The sequence below is a fragment of the Ursus maritimus genome (genome assembly GCF_017311325.1).
Source record: "Ursus maritimus isolate PB19 chromosome X unlocalized genomic scaffold, ASM1731132v1 scaffold_X1, whole genome shotgun sequence".
Lineage (NCBI taxonomy): Eukaryota > Metazoa > Chordata > Mammalia > Carnivora > Ursidae > Ursus > Ursus maritimus.
Window position 1 is genome coordinate 4,012,234 of NW_024423319.1, and position 13,836 is coordinate 4,026,069.

A 13,836-nucleotide genomic window follows, 5' to 3' on the forward strand; every position below is an offset into this window, starting at 1 on the left:
AGTTTCTCAGGCATTCCCATGTGGGGCCAGCTCTGGGCTAGGTGGAGGGTGTGACTGGTGTGGCCATCGCTATGGGCTAAGAACCTTGTAGAGAGAGGGCTAGGGGAGTTTGAGAACGTTTAGCTGGGATGGCTTGAGAACTCTCTGGAGTGCCCTTTCATTGAAAGCATCTTTAGCTCAGAAAATTGTGGCTACATTAGAGGAATGAGGTAGAAGAGGGCTCAGTGAAGAGACTGGAGGAATGAAGAAGATGGGGAAGTAGAGGAGGTAATGGGGATGAATGAAATAGGTTTTTTTAAAAAAGGGTCTACAAACCCAGTGGATACACTAGGGGCTCCTCTTTGCCCTTCACTAGGATCTTCTCTTGCAAGCCCAGGTTCTTTTGGTATGTCTGCACCCTGCAAAGCCTGCACTTAGTGGCTGCCTCCACAGCTTCAAAGCCCTGTTTCAAAACCTACTAAAAGCTTCATGGCACACTCCTTTCCTTGTTCTATTGAAACTCTCCCCTTCTCCGGGGCCTGCCTAATCTGCTGAGGTGGGTTGGTGCTCACTTTGGGGCTGTCGAAAGAGGAAAGTCTTCTCCCCATGGTACTGATTCTGGCGGAAGCCAAGGGCTTTGTAGGCCAGCTTGGGGGGCTACTGATCGGCAGCACTTTTCCCTGGGGTTCCAGCTTCCCAGGAGTCTGGGAAGTCATAGGCAACTTCCACAGACAGCACATCAAGAGAAAGAGGGATGAGAGAAAGAAAAAAGTGCAAAAAATGAACCAGGGTCAGGACTCTTAGCCCTGCCTTTGTCTTGCTTCATTCACGGATGGAGATCACAATCAGAAGATTGTCTTTGGTTTTGTTGTTGCTGTTTTAAAGATTCTGTTTATTTATTTGACAGAGAGAGAGCGCACAAGCATGGGGAGTGGCCGGCAGAGGGAGAGGGAGAAGCAGGCCCCCCACTGAGTAGAGAGCCCTGGCCCCCCATGGGGCTCGATCAGATCCTAGGACCCCAGGATCATGACCTGAGCCGAAGGCAGACACTCAACCGACTGAGCCACCCAGACGCCCCTGGAAGACTCTTTGAGTATGAGATGATGACAGGACACAGGATCAAATAAAGGAATAGGAATGGAAGTGTTTTGTAAATGATTAAGTTCTATACAGATGTGAGTGAGGAATTACCATTATTATTACTCTGCATTACAAATTTTCATTTTGCTCCCATGGATCTGGTTTGTTCAATACTCTCCTTAATAGAGGTACATGACACAGACAGGTTAGCCTTGGGACGTTTGAGGCCCTGAGTGAAGCATCACAAGTGTACGCAGCTTGTGTGAGAGAGAAACACAGAGACGGAGACAGAGAGACAGAGAGACAGAGAGAAAAGGAAATGGGAGGGAGTGGTTAGATGGAACCTCTCCCTCAACATTTGTCCCCTGGCAAAAAGGGCTATAATGAACAAGAAGAGACTTGAAGGGGAGACCTCATGAATCATGTGGCCAGAGAGGTCTAGGAGACAAGGCTTGTTTGTCTCTGTACCCTCAATAGCCAGAACTAGCTGGGGAAAGGAGCTCAAGCATCCAGACTGCTCATTTAATGACTGATGGAAAGAACTGAGGGAGGGGTGCTCCAAGCCTTCTGCCTTCTTTGCTGCCACTACAGTTCTGATCACTGCATCTCAGCTCCTTTTAGTTGCAGGAGTCCTGTCTCCCCAACCCAGTCCCCCAAGTGCAGGTACATCCTTGCGAGTCTGTAGCAGCAAGTCATTGTACCCCTGATGTCTCTGTCACAAGAAGGCTGGTGTTCAGAGGCCCAGCACACGGCCGAGGCCACTCACACCACACGTCTCATTACTATTTGATTCTTCACAAGGCCTTCCAGACTCTCGCAAAGCCTCGGGACCATTCTGAATATCAATCAACAAAAAAACGGGGCCATGGTTGGGGAAGCACTTTATGACAAGCAAAACCCCATGCAAATGTAAGGGATTATCGCACTGTATTGCAAAAGGAACATTCTGATTCTCTGAGAGTTGTGGTTATTTGGATTTTGGCAAACAGGAGTTTACTGCATTATAAAATGTGTGTGTTGTGGGGGGGGATGTCTACACATGTTTGTGTTCAGTGATAAGACCCATAGATACAAAGCTACCTGGCCAAATGGCACAAAGAGTCATTTAGACCACGCAAAGCCAGTATGGCTAAGTTAGCAAGAAATCCCTGGCTCTCTATCTTTTTCGGCATGCTTTTAATATAGGTGCTTTCATCAGATTCTCCCTACAACACTATGTCACTGTTAAGTCCCTCTGACTTGAGTTCAGTAGAATAAAGCACACAGTGAGCTCAGAGGAATCTACTTTTGAGACTTGCAGCTCTGAGAACTTTGCCTGGGAGAAATTTTCAGGCAGAGAAAAACATGGTCTGTGTAGGTCCTGGCAGGGCACTCCAGGCACATGCCAACTTTACTCCATTCTCTGTCCCCACAGAGCAGCTCTACAATGCCTCTATAATGACCTCCAGACCAAGAAGAAGGTTCTCTTTCAGTCATTCAATCAACAAACATGTTTTGAGTGCTTTCTCATCTGTGCCAGGACTTCTGCTAGGCCCTGGGGCTATAAAAATGAAGAAGCCTTCATTGCTCACCATTCCTCTCTCACCTCTCAAGCAACATGTTTTGTGGTATCTTTTCCCCTTCAAGACTCACCTCGATGTTCATTTTATTCTGCTAGAGTGAAGCCAGGGCTAACAGTTTTGAATCTAGTCTGGTTGTTCAATCTCTGATGGGGCGACGAAGGATCCCTTTGGAGAGAGAAGTGCTCAGAACATCAAATGGGGCTCTCAGACATGGAGCACAGGTGTTACAAACTGCAGAAGAGGCAGCCTATTTTTTTTTTATTTTTTTGTCCACACACTTGAAAAGTCAGGAGAAAAATCATGCGATCAGTGTTGTGTTGGAACAGCATTCTCACCTCAGGTTCTGTCAGAGCAGATGTTTTGTATCTGGAAGTCCTCTCTGGTAAGTCCAACTTAGGCTGTCACCTTTCAGGGCACAGTTAAAGGGCTGTCTTATTGGTCCTCAGTATATGGCCATGTGGATCCTTGGTGGAAGAACTCTGGTTAGTTAGCTAGAACATTCAGGCAGAATGACTTCCTGGATTTTGGGATTTTCTAGTTTAGTGAAGGTTAACCTCCAGCTCCTTTCTTGTTTAGCTGCTTGGTGTGGAAAATCTTTCTAACATGCACGAGCCCACTTTCTAAGTTGTCCGGGGAGTCCTCCGAGCAACGTGATGCAACCTCTCTTTGCTGACTGGGCACCTTGCAGGGATTTGTCATCAGTGGATCCCAACTCAGGGTCTCCAAACCCATAAAAGCCTGGGAGAGAGTCCCTGATGTATGTCTGTATTTCATACCGTCCAGTGAAACATACCTGCGCAATGCTGCAGAGGTTAACTACAGCATCAAGTGTTGTTGGCTTTAGCTGGAATTCAATGACCTCGGTGTGACTATTTTGGGATGATCAGAAGTTCTGACATAGCTTTATTTGTATCTGATACATTTTTGTTTTTTTATTTTTTAGAAGTTTTTCATTTCTTTAAGTAATCTCTATACCCAATGTGGGGCTTGAACTCATGACCCCGAGATCAAGAGCCCCACGCTTTTCTGACTGAGCCAGCCAGGCACTCCATATCTGATACATTTTTAAATGGCAAATTATTACTTGAAAATGCATCCTGTTTTGGGGCGCCTGGGTGGCACAGCGGTTAAGCGTCTGCCTTCAGCTCAGGGCGTGATCCTGGAGTTCTAGGATCGAGCCCCACATCAGGCTCTTCCTCTGGGAGCCTGCTTCTTCCTCTCCCACTCCCCCTGCTTGTGTTCCCTCTCTCGCTGGCTGTCTCTCTGTGTCAAATAAATAAATAAAATCTTAAAAAAAAAATACATCCTGTTTAAGTAGATACATATTTTGAACACACAGGGTTAAGAGCCCAGGCTCTGGAACCAGACTTCCCGGATTCACATCCCAACTTCAAAACTTATTAGCTAGGAATGGCTAAACAAACTGTGGTATATCCATACAATGGAATATTATTCAGCCATAAAAAAGAATGAAGTGCTGATACATGTTACACTGTGGCTAAACCTCAAAAACATTATGCTGGAGCGCCTGGCTGACTCAGTGGGTAAAGCATGTGACACTTGATCTCAGGGTCATGAACTCAAGTTCTGTGTTGAGTGTGGAGCCTACTGAAAAAAAAATATGCTAAATGAAAGAAGCCAAAAACAAAAAGCCACAGATCATACGATTTCACCCAAATGAAATATCTGGAATAGATAAATCCATAGAAATAGAAAGCAGATAGGAGGTTGCCAGAGGCTGGGGGTAGGGAGGAAAGAGGAGTAACTGCTTAACAGGTATGAAGTTTTATTTTGGGGTGATGAAAACATTTTGGGACTAGGTAGAGGTGGTAGTTGCACCGAGTTGTGAATGTACTAAATGACAGTGAATCTTACACTTTAAAATGGTAGTTTTTAATTTATATTACGTGAGTGAATCTGACCTCAATTAAAAAAAAGAAAACGTAGTCACTGGACAGCTTTGGGCAAGTCACTGAACCTCTGTGTACCTCGATTTCTTCATCCATAAAAGAGGGAAATAATAGTACTTAGCTTATAAGATTGTTATGAGTATTAAATGCATTACTGTTTGTAAAATCCTCAGAACAGTGTCTGGTACATACCAAGCAATGTATAACTGTGTTTAATGGGATCCACAAGGGGAAAGACATAATCAGACCCTTGGTAGTAACAAGTTTGGGAATCTCTGGTGAAGATGAAAGTGGAAAAGTACTCCATGTATTTCAGTGTGTAGTCCAAGAGACCTCCGGTTTCTAATTCCCAGTAGACATTGTTGGAAATTCAGAGTATGAGGCACCACCCCAGACCTATTCAGGAAGACCCTGGTTGGGAGGGTGCCTTGGAATTTGAATTTTAACAAGCTCCCTCCAGTGATTCTTATGTATATTAAAGTTTGAGAGAATTTTCTGTGAGAGTTTAGGCTGAATGTATGTGGAAGGCAGAACGTTGTTCTTTGGATTTAAAAAAAAAATTGAAATCCCAGGTCTCAACTTATTGTTTGATCATCTTGTGACTTTCTTCCCAATTCTTCCTCTAGAGCCCCTTGCAATTTAATGAACAAGAACAGACACACAAGAATACATATAAACACACACACCCGAAATAAGAATGGTATATTTACCAAGTTATCTATAGCGGCGAAACTATGTGCTTCCTCCATTCAGTGAATGTTGGAAGTGCTGTGCTGGGCTGTGTGGAGGACACAGTAAAACGTAGCCCTTGCCTTCCAGATGCTGACAAGTTCTACGAGACAAGATGGTTCCTGAAAAGGCTGGGCATCATGTGAGTGGTGGATTTGAGAAGTGGTGTGCATGTGGGGAATGGGAGTTTGGGGAACTGCATGCTGAGCAGTACTTGAGGGGACCCATGCCCCCATTGAATGCCTACTATCAATCAATCCCCAACTAATCATGGAGTGCTGTCTGCTCGGACACTGCCAGGCACTGTGGGGGATGCTGCTTTCTACGGCAAAGTGCCTGCCCTCAGATGGAGAGGTAGAACGAAGTCACAGAGCACAGAAAATCACTAAGTGCTAAGAAGTACTTACTTACGGGGCCAAGAATTCAGAGGCAAAAGCATTCAGATACAGCTCCGTGGAAGTGGGGCTTGAAGGATTTGGCCAGGTGGAAAGGAACTCAAGTGTAGGCATGTGGATAGGAGTGAGCATAGAGATGTGTAAGTTCAGGAGGGTATCTCGGTCCCATGCCAACATTTCTGAGCCTACACAGAATCACCACCACAGGCAGAGGAAGTGGAATTGGGTGAGCACCCACTGAATGTGGCCCCCTTCAGTGGGTGCTATTCTCAATATTCTTTAGCCTCTTTGGGGGAAGAGAGAATAGTTTTGTTGAAAGGTCTTGCTAAATTTTATTCCACTCCCCTTGCCAAAAATCCACTTTCTTTTTCTTTATGTTTGGGTTGTGCTTTTATCCCCAGGCTTGAATTAAGCAGGTGCTCCCAAGTTCTGAACTCTAAAAACTCCTCATGCTTGGGGCACCTGGCTGGCTGAGTTGGTAGAACATGCGACTTTTATCTCAGGGTGGTGAGTTCGAGCCCCACGTTGGGTGTGGAGCCTACTTAAAATAAAAATTAAAAAATAAATAAAAAACACGGGGCGCCTGGGTGGCACAGTCGTTAAGCGTCTGCCTTCGGCTCAGGGCGTGATCCCGGCGTTATGGGATCGAGCCCCACATCAGGCTCCTCCGCTATGAGCCTGCTTCTTCCTCTCCCACTCCCCCTGCTTGTGTTCCCTCTCTCGCTGGCTGTCTCTATGTCTGTCAAATAAATAAATAAAATCTTTCAAAAAAATAATAAATAAATAAATAAATAAATAAATAAATACAAAAAGTCCTCATGCTTAAAAAAGAACAACCACTATGGGGTATCTATTAGGTGCTAAGCACTGTTCTAAGTGCTTAACATCCAAGAACTCATCTTTATAACATTTGCAGGAAGTATTTATTAGCACTCATTTCATAAGAGAAAACTGAGGCTCAGACAGAAATTAAGGGTCTAAGGTGATATCGTTAGGAAGTGGCAGAGCTAGGATTCAAACCATGTCTGTCTAACTTTAGAGACTGTGTGTAAGCACTAAATGGAAAGAGAAAGACTAAAGGAGGCTAAAACTTAAAATTGAGTCTTCAATGGGCAAGAAGGGAAGCCAGGTCTGGACCTCAGTTTCCCCTCTATGAAATAAGAGGATTAGATTAAATCATCCATTCATTCATTCACTTAACAAATACTTGTAGAAGGTCTACTCCATGCCATGGTAGGGGATGTTGGGGGAGAGAAAGGAGGCTGTGGTACACAATTGAGAAATACTGGGTCCCTTCATCCAAGGAAGTGGAAATCTAGTTGGAGAGACAGATAGGCAGAGTATAGAAGTGCTTAATAAAGGGCTAAGCTCAGTATGGTGGGGAAAACCCCTGAGGAGCAACTTCCATGGGGAGGGAGTGGGGGTCAGGGAAAGTGGCATGTAAGAACCTGCTTGAGTAATGGTTCAGTGGGATTTCAACAAGCCCAGAAGGGCATAGAAAATGCTGAAGGAGCAGTCAAGAAAGCGCTTGTCTTGTCCAAGGAACGGTGAGAGGGCTGGTTTGGTAAGAACAGAGGCTTTGTGAGGGACGTGGATGGGAAGGAGGCTGGAACAAGATCAGGGAGGGCCGTGGAAGCTAGGTGAAGGCTTATGGAGTTGATTTTGTTGTCAGTGGGCAGCTACCGCCAGCTTTTCAGGAGGGGAGATGATTTCTTAGTTTCTTCCATCTCTAACACTGTCTGTTTGATTAAAAACCTTGTTAAGTGCCTAGGAGTCTTGGGGAAGCAGGGAGGCTTGACCTCGAGAGGCCTCTAGGGTGATTTTAACCCCCTTCTTCATTTTCCCCCCTTTGGCTATAAAGTCCAGAAAGCCTGTTAGTTGTTTACAGAGTTAAGTTTAACCAGACATGCTGTCTCCCCATCTAGAGCCAGGGCTCTTAGACGGCAGAGAACGGGCCTTCCTCAGCATGGAGTGGGCTGTTGGAATGCATCTCCAACCTTCTACAGTAGAGTTTGTGCATTTGAGATATATGAAGATTGAATGGGGGTGATGGATTCTCCCCCATGGCCCTTCCCAGGGCATAAAGGGAAACACTATAGAGCACACAGTGTATATAACTTATGGTTAGCCCTGCTGACCTAGTACCAGCCTCACTCTTTCTTTCCTGAATTTGCAAGGCCCTTTCTGTACGCTTCTCTCCCCTAGTCTGCTTTCAACTGTGGTGGCTTAAAATGAGCCCTTTTAGAGTCCTGAAACTCTGAGTTCCAGACCTGACTTCACCTTCAACCGACCAAGGAGGGCGGGCAGGGGATGAAGGAATGACCAGAAGCGTCAAATTCACTTCCTTCTGACACTCCAGCGATCTAAGCACCTGAAATTGCTGTCATTGTTGTTATCTTCGTTGCTGTCACAGGATTGGGCTGTTTTACCAGAGACACAAGGAAGGCCTCTGATTTCAGAACAAAGCAGAGAATTGGAGCAATTATCCTATGAATTAAGTCAGAGGTTGGTTTGAGGCCTAAATTACCCCCCATGAACCCCAAATGCCCTGTTTTGTCTGGTGGCTCCAGAAGGGCAGAGCCCAGGCCCCGTGTCACCCCTAGGTCTCTGTGCTAGGGAGGCTGGTGATGCCGACACTGATAGTAGTAACACTTGTGTGAGTCCAGTAGTTTATGGTGCACAAAATTCTTTCCCACCCACTATCCCATTTGATGCTCAGGGGTGTGCTTGTGAGAGAGGTAGGACAGGTGTATTGCTTTCCATATTTTAGAATTGGGAGGAAGACCCAAAACACAGTGCCTGGTATTGGGTGGGCCCTACTCGAATGTTAGGGCTTGCTTGAGGCCCCACTGCTAGCCATCCACAGGACAGAACTAGGATCTGGTTCTTAGAACTCTCCAAACAATCCTCTTTCCATCACACTAAGCTGACTCTCTGAGAGTTGCCCAGGCAAGTAGCTGTTATTGATGGAAGAAACAATTATTTAAAAATCTGCATGAAAAGGAACATTTTGGCATTAAATGGAGGTGCTATACCATGTTGAAAAGAACTCTGGATGTGGGGTCAGGATTACTGGGGTTGAGTCCTGGTTCAGGAGCTCACTAGCCATGTGACTTTGAGCAAGCCACTCATAGATGCTCATAGACTCAGTTTTCTCAATTACAAAATCGAAGGTTGTAGTGAGAAAACAAATGAAAGAACACAAGTGAAAGGGCTTTATAGACATCCTGACATTGTACAAAGGTATCATTATTATTATGATTATGTTGTGGTTCTAGCCTCAAATAAAATAATCATTAATCTCTACTCTTTACAAGGTTTCCCACAGCTCTCCCCACCCTGCTCCTTGATTTCCCATCACCTCCTGTAGGGCAGGAAGCATGGCCCCCAACAGGAAGGGCTCAGAGAAGCTAGAGCTTCAACCAGGAAATAACCATCTTGCCCCAATCTTCATTTCGCCAGATAAATGATGCAGCCAAATGGTGAGATACAGATGAGTGGGAAACAGAGGTGTCCAGAATCCATTTCAGCCTCAAACCAAAGAGCAAAGTAGCCCCAAGGCCCTAAGGCCCTTAAGAGAAGTGGAAATTTAGTAATTACCAGATGAATTAAAATCAGTGAAGACAGCCAATTTAAATCAAAGCAGAATTGGTAGGGCCTGCATTATCAGGCCCAATGGAGGTGATCCCTCACACCGTAATAATGCCTGTAGAATTCGTATGTTGATTAGTTTAAAGGAATCATTTCAAATTTTCACTTTTCCTTAGTGCAACTTAGGCCAAACATTTTTTACAGTGTGTGTGTTGCTGGGGGCGGGGGGATGCACAGGAGGGTGGGAATGGCCAAGTAAGACAGCTAGTGAAGAAGTTCCCAAAGCAAAGTAAAATGGCAAGTGTTATGTCCACATTGCTGGCAGTAGATTTTGAGGCTGGTGAGGACAAGCCAGAGGGGTCATAGAACACCAGGCCTTAGACAACAGCAAAGCCACTGCTACCTTAGTGGCTTACCCTCCTCCGCAATACTCCTCCTTCAAACCAGGTGAGGGAGACATACCAGGCAAGTCTCAGCTGCCATCTCTAAAGTCCTTCCAACTGAGAGAAGACACCCCATAGCTTAGAGATGGAAGCTCTCTGGGCCTGGGACAAAGGAGGGGGGCAGGGAGGAGGAGGAGGAAGACATTAATCCATCAGGGCTTCCTTCTAGTCCAAATGACCCTCTGGCTTCCTCAGTATAGATAAATATATAATAAATAATATCAATATATCTGCACATAAAGATTTTTTTTCAAATTCTTGCTATTCATTTCACATTCCACGTTTATAAAGCCCTGAACCCTCCAGGAACTGCTGGGCACCTCCCCTAATACCCACTAGGCTGAGCCTATGCCTTTGAAGTCCCAACCGCGGGCTCAGAGTTGGAGCTGCTAAGAAACACCCTTAGACTGAAAGCAAGTCGGCCGGCAGCTTCAGCTCGGCTGCTCTCCTTTTCGGAGTTAATGTTAAGTCATCAGAGTTCCAATGTGGACCGCAGGCTTCTCAGCCCTTCAATCCTGGGGATGGAGGGATGGCCTGGGATGTAAACACATACAAGGATTTATTCCTTTGGCCAGGCGGGGAGTCGTTAGGGTAAAGGGTAAGGGTCAAGGGGCCTTGGTTTGGTGGCTGAGGAGCCCGGGAAAGGCGGGGCGGGGGGTGGACAGAAGCTGAGTTTTCCTCGAGCCAGGTTATCGGCCCCAAGTCATGCAGGATTCCCCCTTTACAGACCTTTCTCGTTCCCCTCCTCCTCCCTCCTCCCTCGGGCCTCTTGGTCCAGGCACCCCCCAACCCCCGCAAAATGTGCCTCCACGCCCAGGCCAGGAGCTGTCCTTTGAAGGCGGCCAGGGGTTTTGCAGCACGGAAGGTTGCCACGAAGGGTGGGCCGCCCGGGAGACGCAAGGCGAGGCAGCGAGCCCCGGCATTTTCCCTTCCCCAGCACCTGTCCCACTTCGGCACCGGGGCTGGGGCTGCGCCCACGGGCGGCCTCAGTGCCCGAGCGCCAGAGCCTTGCACCGAAGTCGCCCGGGTTAGGGAAGTGGGGGGCCAGGGAAGGGGCGGGGCGTCCGGCGGGGGCGCCCCCCGCATGCAAGACCCCACGCCTCCCCATACACGGAGGCTAAACGGAGATAGAGAGTCACACATAAAGCACCAGCGAAAACGCTCGCTCTCCGACCCCGAGAGGCGCTGCTCGCCCCCTTCCTGGAGCCGGGGGCTGGCCGGGAAAGGTGGCTCCGTTCTTCCCCCGTGGCCAGTGCGGGGTCTGTGGCTGCCCGGAGAGGTTCCGGCTTCCCCGGGGCTGGCAGGGGGAGCCCCGAGAACTGCAGGCCCGCCCCCCCTTCCTCCTCCTCCTTCCCCTCCTCCCCCACGTGTCCTCCCGGAGCCCAGCGGCCTGATCCCAGCACCCCCCGCCACCTCCCTCCTCCTCTCGCTTCGCCCGCTTCCCCGGCGGCGTGGAGAAGAGCAAAGTTGCGACAGCGGCCGGGGGGCTCTGCCCAGGTGAAGGGGGCGCCGTGGGGGGTGGGGGATGGCGCGGCCCTGCGGCGGGGGCGGAGGGAAGATAAAGAAACTTGCTTTCCGCGGTCCCCACCCCGCGCGGGTTCGGATCTTGCGTGGACCGAGCCCTCGTGGCGAGACGCGGCAGCGCCGCGGGGACCGAGGCCGGCACCGGGACCCAGACCCGGACCGCACGCCTGGGCCGGCTAGGCGGGCGCAGGCAGCGGGCCAGGCCGGCACCCAGGCAAGGGCGGGGTGGGTGGCCGTACACCGGACCGAACCGGAGACTCCGGTGGCCTGGGCGCGGGCCGAACCCGGACCGGGCCGAGCTGGGTGGTGAAGTAGGACGTGGATTCGGGGGCGGGGCGCGGCGGGAGGGGGAAACCAGGCCCCGCGGGACTGGCCTGGGCGTGGGGGCGGGGGGCGAGTTCGGGGCACTTGCTGGGCTCGGGACCGAGCGGTAGGGCGGGGCGGCGCTAGGGGCTGGGCCGGACCCGCGGGGAGAGGGCGAAGGGGGGAGCCGGGGGTGGAGTAGGGGCGTGGAGTTGCGAGCGGGGTCTGGCCTCGGCCGGGGGCGAAGGTAGATCGGCGGGGCCGCCAGCGGAGGGAGGGAGGCCCGCGGCAGCGCGGCGGCAGCGAAGGCCAGCTTCCGCGGAGTTTGTGCCCGGGCTTCCCGGGCTCCAGCCGCCACACGCGCACAAATGGGGCTAGGGGACTGACTGGTAAGCAACTGCGAGTGTTAGACGGTGTTCGGCGGCGATTCCGGGAAAAGCAAGGAAAGACACCGTCTGCAATTATGCCGCACCCCCCCCACCTCTTAGCATCTGGATTTTGCTCTCAGGGGGCCGCGGACCCTCCCTGCCACAACCCTTCCACTCTCCTGCACTCCCACCGCCTCCCCCCTTCCTAGGCCATCTGACTCTCCTAGGGGTATGTGTTTGGGGGTGAACGACGGCGTTTTAAGGGGGCGGCGGTATACTCTCCCTCCCGCAGCAGCAGCCTAGTTCGTATCTTATTCCTACATGTAGCGTCGCTTCCAGTCTTGTGGACATTGGGGTTTAGATAACCTACCCCCATTCCCCCCCCCCAGCTATTTGATGGCTTTTAAGGAAAGGGAGGAATCCCTGGATTTCCACGCCTAGAACAAGGTTGAGGACTGAGATTCACCCTCAGCTCACTTCCACTACCAACCCCTCTTTCCTTGTAAGCCATTTCCACGAGGATCCGAACTTTGGGGGGCGGTATTAATGTGCTTCTCTATCTCTACACAGGGTCGTCGTGGCCAAGGATGGCTGGTCTCTGAGGGAAAGTACCCACCAGTCCAACTCGGGTCGCCCCCACTATTACTTCGGTGAGGGGGGCAACGCTAAAGAGATACTGGTGGGTAGGGACCTGGTATAAGGGAGGGGGCTGGGTAGTCGCCCCCAGAGGGACTCCGTTTCTTGTAAGGTAGGGAGAAGCGAGCCCAGGTTTCAGGGGAGGCGTTCTAGGAAGGGACATGGGGGGTGGCGACGACGGGGGGGGGGCGGGAAGAAGGGGGGAGTCACACCCTGCCAGCAAGGGGAGCTTCCCTCAGGCCCCTGGGAGAAGGGGACAGAACATGTCTGTTCTGTGCTGCCCGGCAGGGGAGGAGGTCTGGGGTCTTTGGATTTGCACACTGGATCGGGCACCAGTGGCCTGAGAAAGTCAGGTAGGGGCATATGGTGGAGAGCTTTGGGGGAAGAGACAGAAACCCCTGGCCTTGGCGCCCTGATCTTTTCCCTTCCTCAACCTTCCCATTCGAGGGACACTGAGGGCTGGGGGCGTGGGGCTCTTGCAGCCCCTAGGATTGAGCGCCTCCGCCTCTCCTGGGAGTCTAGCTTTTTGCCCGGCTTGCTGCAGCCACTGCTGCTGCCTCCCTCTCCGGAATCCGCTTGGTCCTCGCAGCGATCCCCTCCTCCTCCCCTCCCCTCCCAGTGTCACCGGGGCTGCTTGGCTCTGCCCCCTTCGCCGCCGCTTGCTCCCTGCTTTCGTCCCTCCCTCTCTTGCTCTCTCCCTCCCTTCGCCTCCACCTCCCCATTCCTCCCCCCCCGGCAGGTGGCATTCTGGGAGTTGTAGTCCCATGGAGCGGCGGCTAGCGCCGCCCGCGAACCCCGCCGGACTCCACTTCCCGTCGAGCCCTGCGACCGGCACCCACTCCACCAGGCTTCGCTCGCACACACAGACACACACACACACACACCGCTCTCCCCCTCACTCTTTCGCTGGCCGCGGCTGCTGCCAGTGTGTGGCTCTGTCTCTCCTCCGCTTTGCCGAGCCCTCCCTTCTTCCTCTCAGTTCCTAGAGTCCGACCGCCGCCGCCGCCGAGAGAGAGGAGAAGGAGGTCGGTGGCGATAAGGGGCGGAGGGGGGCATCAGATCGGGGCAGTATTAGGCGGGTGGCGGCTCAGAGTGGGTAAGAGGGAGCCCGGGTGGCGGCCTGAGCCTCCCCGCGGAGCCGACCCGGGAACAGGTGCGTCTTTTTTTTCTCTCCCCCAACCCCTCCACCCCTTTTGACTCCCCGGCTTTCTCGTATCCCCCCCACCCGCTTCTTTCTATCTTAAGCCTTTTCCCAGCCCTGTCCCTTCTTCGCCCCGCGGCCGCTCTGCTTGCCCCCCGGGGGCGCCGTCCTCTTC

The 13,836-nt window shown here is 51.0% G+C and overlaps 1 protein-coding gene across 2 annotated transcripts in view; it reads left to right on the plus strand.

Moving 5' to 3' along the window:
- The first annotated feature begins 11,051 nt into the window (after positions 1-11,051).
- The window catches only part of BCORL1 (BCL6 corepressor like 1), a 62,928-nt gene continuing 60,143 nt past the window's right edge, over positions 11,052-13,836 (plus strand). Inside the window, exon 1 of one of the 2 annotated variants that reach the window (XM_040627296.1) lies at positions 11,052-11,186. The gene's annotated coding sequence lies outside the window, so the exon portion shown is untranslated. Of the gene's footprint in view, positions 11,187-13,374; positions 13,546-13,836 lie in introns of those variants that run through there. The other variant, XM_040627286.1, reaches the window with a different exon arrangement.